The following is an 8,313-nucleotide window of genomic DNA, read 5'->3' on the forward strand; positions in this document are numbered from 1 at the left end:
TTACCTGGGTGTTAACAGTAGTTAAGGGCTTGTTTGTCTTTATTTTCGGTGAGGTGCACATTCAAGACCGTTAATGCAGTTCTGTGTTTCCACGAATATTTTTGATTTGACTCTTATTTCCCCCGTACGTCAAGTATTCACAATATCACTATTTTATTGAAACATACTTATAATGTATATTATATATATATATATATATATATATATATATATATATTGGGGGGGGGTACCACTTTTGGTTGTGTTTCTATCGAGAAGAAAAAAGATTCTTTCGAGACAAAAAATGCGCAAAAATTTTCTGAAGAACACCATAAGCAGACTGATTACAGCAGCAGCTGATATTTTTTCTTATAGCAAATAATGTTGATACATCTCAGACCGTCTAGATATTGATAAGAACTCGACTGCGTGTCTAAACACACGTCTGGGAGATCAGGATACCACTTACGGACCAAGATAACTACAATCAATGATTATCTCGATAAGGGCATGTGCTGTACCGTGCACCGAGCAAATAACAATGTGATCCAGGACCCAAGTAATCGGTTGGTTCTATAGGTGGTGAATCGCGCTGACCGATGTGTAAGTGTCTATAATTTGCAGGAATCTGATTAAAACGCTGTGGTCCTCTTCTGATTGTTACCTCCAAACACACACACAAACACACGGTTTCACGGAGATAAATAGTTCTTATCAGTCTGCGTCTGCCTGGTTGCCCCTAAGATGCGACCTCGCCATTCCTACGATGCTGTATGTTGAAGCAACATGGTCGGCTTGGGGTGAAGTGCTGCCAGCTACCGTGGCGGGGCTCCCGGCAAGGGTTAACACTCAGGTGTGGGTAAGTTTGGTTACTTCTTACGACCTTTGTTACGACCACTATGGTGGGTCAAACGATGGACTTGTATCGTACGCTGTATTTTCTCGAGAAACATTATACACACACACATATATTATATTATATTATATTATATATATATATATATATATATATATATATATATTATATTATATATATATATATATACTGCTTGAACTTTTTGATATATGCCTCGGAGACTGGATGATATGCCTATTAGAGGTATATGTATTTTACATCTTAAACAAACTTTTCTTTTAAGGCCATACATACAAAACAATTTTATATAATTAACGATTAACTGATCGTACAGTAAAATTATCTATTGCTCTGACGGAAGTTTTAAACCTCCTTAAAAATAATTAAATAAATTACCTAGTCAACATCAACCCCGAATTTCAGATTCATTAAGTTGGTGTGTTTTGATCTGACCCTTCGCTCGGCCACTCTCGTCTTTGCCAATTTAATGTTACCATTCTTTTAGTATATTTTTTGCCTCCATCTTTTATTTTGATGTATCTATTCGGTTTTTAGCCTCTGCCTAAGTTTCCACCCATTTCTATGAACGTTGTTCCTCAATAAATAGTTTTTTGAAAAATTTTCTTTCTACCTAATAAATATGTTAACATATATTTCATGTTCCCTGAACCTCTATCTCCCTCTCTCTCTCTCTATACGTAAGCTTACAACTCCAACAACTTAGTATCAGGTTCCATACTCTATTATCAGGAATGCTACTGCCTATTTATACTTGCTCCCTTAATATTCATGATTTTCATAGACGTGAAAGGTGTACGTATTCGAAAACTTGATATGTGCTTTCCAGTAGTACTGCATCTCTCAGTAGTCTCTGAGCTACGTTCTTAGCTGTTCTTCTCCCATGATCAGCACGTTATTGCTGCCCTTCTCTTCTCCAACTCGCCTCATTCTTCCTTAATGATGCCCGCAGAATTATTAAACACTTCAAAATCAGTAAAAAAAAACACGATTAAGCAAAAAATCGACCCCCAGTATTATAATCGCTATTTGATAACAAAATAACTGACTTAACGAATCATTACTTGAACACATGAGTTTTTAATAAACGGCTTGAAGCCAAATTTACTCCTGTTTTCCGCATGTTCATCCCGGGCAGACCAACCATACAATTAAGAGTGTGACACCATAACATTATATGTAAACATTATATATTACCTTACCTAACTGCAATTAGTTTAAATTATACCATTACCTAATATATATATATATATATATATATATATATATATATATTATATATATATATATATATATATACATATATATTTTATATATATATATATATATATATATATATATATATATATATATATATATGTATCAATGATAAAATCCATTATTTTGACCATGTCAACGGCGTTTGCTTCGGTGAACCCAGAGCATAGGTTCGAATCCTCCTCACAGCTCCAATTGATTTTCTCATTATTTGCAGTTCCCCGAGACGTAGGCAGTCGCGAATCAACTCACATAACAAAGTATATTGAATGTTTACGTTTATAACCAACATACGATATTAATAAAAGCACAAACACCGCTCTTCCTTCAGGTATGGTAACTTAGATTACACCCAGTCTAATCTAAGTTCAGTTCTAATTACTCTGTTACAGAGTGGATATCAATTCCCTCGAGCACAGCCAACGTAGGAGGCCCAGATTCCTCACTGGAATGCGGAGCCAACTATATGATTGAAAGGTTAAAGTGTCTAGACCTTCAGACCCTGACCGGGTAGTAGGGAGATCAAGAGAGACATGATCGAGAGCTTTAAGAGAATGAGGAGTATCAACAGGAAAGATATAAGCCAGATATTGATAGTATCAAACAGGTTGAAACCCGCAGGTATGACGGGTTATCAACCAGGCTCTGAGCTGGAGAAATTAGGAATCAGGAAGGATGTACTGAAGATTTTATTTGACAACAGGGTGGTAAAGGAGTCGAATTGGTTCCTGTCCAACATCATAGAGACAATTCATATAGCTGGCTATTTTAAAAATAGTTTCGATAACGAAATTTAAGAGAGGGATTGGATGTAGATAGGTAGCGCCTAGAAAGCCCCAATAGGTTACTGCGGTGACTACTTAGAATGTTCTTATCTTCTAATTGAGACTCGTATAATTGATCTCTCTCCACCTCTCCCCCTCTCTCTCTCACTCCCTATCTTTCACTCTCGCTCTGCCCTTCTCTGTCTCTCTCTGCCTCCTCTCTATCTCGTTGTTGTTTTAGATTTAGCTACCCAGAACGAAGTGTCCATGTAGCACGGGCTATAGTGAGCCCGTAAATCTCTCTATCTCGTTCTCTCTCATCTTTATCTCTCCTCTCTCTCTCTCTCTTTCTCTCTCTCGCTCTCTTCGTCTCTCTGTTCGCCTTACGTCACTTTGCTCACTTGGCAGATTTACAACCATGCAACAGACCACTTTTTCTTAAATGTAAATTCTATTAATGCAAACGCCCTTGAAGCTTGCTATGCTGTGGGTTGACACAGTAGGTCTGGCCTAATATTCTATCAAAAGCCTACGTAAAAGATTTATAAATAAATCCAAGACCTCAATTTCAAGTTTTTCTCCCGAACTGCTTCTTGAAAATAATAATAAGTGATTCTTCTTCTTATTAAGTTTCATGCCAGAGAATATGATGGATGTATTTTTTTTAGGAGTATCCCAAACCCCAACCCGACGACGCTTATGTCGTAGAAGCAAATACCTTTAATTTATAATTTTGTACTTCTATCGAGTCTGGCTATAAGGAATGGCTCTGGGTACCGGATAGCCTGGCTCTAGGATCCAGATAGCCTTGGGTTCCAGATAACTCTGGCCCTTGGTATCCAGATAGCCCAACCGTAAGTTAATATTTGGGGCACTTCTACCCATCCTCATCCCTTATCCTCAATGTTCGTCGATGCACATTTGACTATTCATCTGTGATTCACCTCGTACACGACCAATAATTTTAGTTATTAACATTCCCCGTTCCCTCATTTAAATCAATTTTCAATTTTCTGAAGTATGAACCGCAGACATAAGAAAAAAATAAGCTGTTATTTTCATGTTTCCTGTCAGCGAGAGGTCTAACTGGCAGTGCCTCCTGTCTGTTGCTTTGATGGATTGCCTCAACTTGATGGGGAAGACTGCGGAGAAGAATGAGGAAGAGTTTCAGAAAGATGAAAAGCAGAACGAAGAGGGGGAGGAGAATGAAAGATGTGTGTAAAGCAGAAAGGAGGAAATGAACCACATGTGCCTAGCTTCTTCCTCGGAAGTCAGTTCAGTTACAGATATACACTCACACATACATAGGTACTCATGTCAATATTGGCCATGGATACTCACCCATACCAGCCCATTCTCCAGTGATGTGTGTACACATTGATACTCATACGTACACAGGTTAATCTGTCAATATATATGCAAACAGGCTTGAATGGTCCCCAAGCCAGCAACTGAAAACTCCACACCCGCAGAAGGATTATATTATATATTTATATATATATATATATATATATATATATATATATATATATATATATATATATATATATATATATATATATATATATATACATATATATTATATATATATATATATCACATATATATTATATGTATTATATACACACACAAACATGCGTATTACGCACTGATGCCGAATAAATTAAAAACCTGAACACATTATTATTCTGGGGTACATTGTATATACGAATACTGACAACACCGAAGCACACTCATTAACACTGCCCTGACTCGAGGATCAAGGTTTGTGCTCCTAAGTTTATTTGCTACTATCCAAGGCCACAGCTAAAAACCTGTAGAGCAGCAACGCTTCTTGCCATTTTTTTGTCACAGAGCGCCAAAAAGATCACAAGAGCTGAGATCTAGTTCTTAAACTTTAGTAATTGGTCTTCAGAGTAATATCTGCTATACCTCTGTCGTCTATGCTCGTCTCCAGCTTCGCTTCGCGCATCAGTGTTGTCAAGCGAAGCAATTATTTATAAATCTGAAGCAAGTCGCCTTATCAACTCAGACCACAGAGCCGTAAATGGGCCATCATCGACATACCGTTCGCTCGCAACTGCAGTCTGTCGATAAAATTGTTAATTACTTGACCTTCTACCCACTTCGGGTGAACGGGTCGTGGACCCCCCAAAGGCGAGAGTCCTGGGACTGGTCTGACGACATTAATGCTGCCCTATCTGCATTTATATGAAAACCTGATTTGCAGAGGACGGTCGTGCGGCAGGGCACTGAGAGGAACGCCAGGAGAAGTGTGATACATAAGAGATTAAGATTCATGTTGAAACCGCTTGCTATTGTCATTGAGTATCAATAACAGCGAGGGAAGAGCAGGTATTGATCTAAGTGTGATGCAATCTAGCCAGGAACATAACACATAACTTTCGGTGCCTGATATAAATTAAAATGTGTATTTCAAATGTTGTTTTTGTTTAACAGGTTTTATTTTCAATGAAACCCTCATTTACTATATTAATAATACACATTTTTTCAAAGGTTAGATATATATATAAACATATATATATATATATATAATCTAGAATCCATTTCGGTTGAAATGTAACATGTTCTGGGAGGTAAAAAGCATAAACTTAGTGTCTTGGAGTTCTGTCGGATTCTTTTAGGCTGTGGTTACTCTAACGCCTGAACGGCTATAATTATATTAAATAATAATTAATGAGTTTGATTGGATATTTGTTTATGATTAGATTTTGACACAAAACGGACAAACTGAGAAGTATATTACTGGAAGGTAACATTTGTTTTGTTAATGAATTTTGGTAATGAAAAAAGCTAAGCAACAAAATCTTTATCAAGAGTCATGAACATTTGACTAATATAACATGAACAACATTTTATCAAGAGTCATCAACAGTTGACTAATAGGGAAAGACATACAAGCGCGCCCATGAAAGAAGAGAAAGCGACATCAATGCCAACCCTCCAGGGAGGGAACGACCACTATCGTACCAACAACCATATGTGGCATATAGGAACATGAAATGGAGAAAACTCATCGAGTCTGGCTTTGGCAGTGAATCCCTCATACTTAAGGATCAAAGAGTCTTTGGTAGTGAATTCCTGTCACCTGAGATGAGTTACGAGGTCATCATGTTTTGACCAACACATCCTTCTGCTTTGATAGTTCTCTTTATAACTATGTAGGTCGATCGTACCATTATGTTCTAATAGGAGCGTTAGTAAGCCATATTTTGTTAAATTTTGTGTGAAAGTCCGGGAAAAAATAAAGCTTAAACCAGATTTAAATATTCCTAATATGGCGCATGTGCTATATTAGGGCTCAGCCAGTATTATGCCGTGATGATAGGGCTAAGCTTAACTTGTATTAGCTACATTAAAACATTTTCCCGTTTGCCCAAATTCAATAATACGAAACTCAACTTCGTGTAAGTCCGTCATGTCACATTTGTACTTGTGACCACATCGTTACTATAAGTACTTTGATATTAGGAGGATGGGCTGGTTGTGTCATACGTCAGTGTTGTACAACAAGAAAGAGAAATTAAGGGAGTCAATGGAAATCTACGTATGATTATGAACATAAAACAACATCAAAATGGGACCGATGTGAGGGATAGAACTAGCCTAAGCTACTCTATCCCTTTGAGATGTATTTTTTTCTTGTCTCAATAAACATACTTGAATTTGAACCTTCATGATAAAAGTTTATGCTGGACTATACTTGAAAGAATGCTTTATATAGATGCCCTGGATTACCATATATATATAAAGCAGAATCAATTGCACTTTGTTACTTTGTAATATATTCAGTAATGACGGTGCTACTCAAAATCAAAGAACCTGTTTATTGACCACTTTCCACTAAATTCACCTCAGGTGACTGGACCCTTCATTGCGTAATTTAGCTGTGTAATAAATTTTTAGTATTCAATTTTACAGGTTTTATATACTTTTTTCTTGCGTTGTTGATGATATGCATTGCTATGGGAAAGCATATATTTCAATCAAATAGCTCAATATAATAGCATTATTACTTCTTATCCCCTCCTTATAAGTATAATTTAAATTACACATAAGTATACGCTGCCTATCAAAGCTCTCTGCACTAAGTAAATAATGCATAGACCCCTCATCACAATTTAGAGAACGATATTTATGGAGAACAAATGTATTTAGGAGAAGCACAGTAGAATGTGGCTTGGGCCAAGCACAGCAAACTTATTGAAAATCGTTCACATAGCTCGTGGTGGCCCGCAAGAGTCTAATTATACATAGCATTCTCAGAAAAAATATAATTTTTGGTAATAAATGTTCGCTCATGTAACTAGTGAGAGAGAGAAAAGTGAAACAATTTGTCGATTTTCATACGCAACTCTGGATTACCCTCGTGGCAACCTATAGTTTTGATTGTCAAATAAGTAATTGTTCCTTCCCGATGAACTAGTTCATCCGCCAGCGGTAGTTAAACAAAGATGATATCCTAAGGACCTGGCTTCGGTTGTTCATAAGAACTGCTATTATTCGGTTTAGCCGTCCGGTCCGGATAATACTCGTTGATTCTGCATGCTTTGTCTTGATCAACATTGTGCATTATATTAAAATTACTAGAAGTGATCTGGAATGGAAATTAATGTTTTGTTTACACAAAAATACGACTTAAGTTCTTTACACGTATGTGATGCTGTTTTGAGAGAATCTCATTTTGAGAATGCTTCTATAAATCTGTGTATGAAACTCTCTTACGACTCTCCTGATTATACTTTGTAACATTTGGAGCTGTTGAAATGAGCATTTTTCAAAGGAGTCAATTTGTTCTGTGCGATTTATTACTGAATAATGTGTTAATTCTCTAAAATTAAGCATACGAGATTCGAAATGCTCGAGAGGCTTCGTAAGTTAATTTCAAACCAGTACTGCTCAAAGGTTAAGTTCGGTATGATGAATTACAAAAGATTTCCCAGTCTAGATCAAGTGATTCAAAATTATTATTTAATGCTAGTGTGAGAGAGAGAGAGAGAGAGAGAGAGAGAGAGAGAGAGAGAGAGAGAGAGAGAGAGAGAGAGAGAGAGAGAGAGAGAGAGAGAGAGAGAGAGAGAGATGTAGTTGTAACCACCGTGAAATTTTCTCTGGTTCAGGGAGGCTTCCCGGGATTGATGAGTATGGGCTCCGTTAGGTTAAGTGCGTTGACAACTTTTTGACACTTGGTTTGTCCAAACCACGGCATTATTTACAGACAGGGAAGTCATGAGAATGGGCTGATAAGCTCAGCCTAAATACCCCACCTTCCCATCATAACCGAACCAAATTACTCACAAAAGAAAGTTAAATTCAGAGAGTTTGGATGAACTTTTGAAGCAAAAAAGAATGGAGTTCAGATAGCAGAACAAATAAGACGCCTGTTAATTGGGCAGTTACCGACCATCCTTGAAGGCAATG

Source organism: Procambarus clarkii, chromosome 48 (assembly GCF_040958095.1).
Source record: "Procambarus clarkii isolate CNS0578487 chromosome 48, FALCON_Pclarkii_2.0, whole genome shotgun sequence".
Taxonomy (NCBI): domain Eukaryota; kingdom Metazoa; phylum Arthropoda; class Malacostraca; order Decapoda; family Cambaridae; genus Procambarus; species Procambarus clarkii.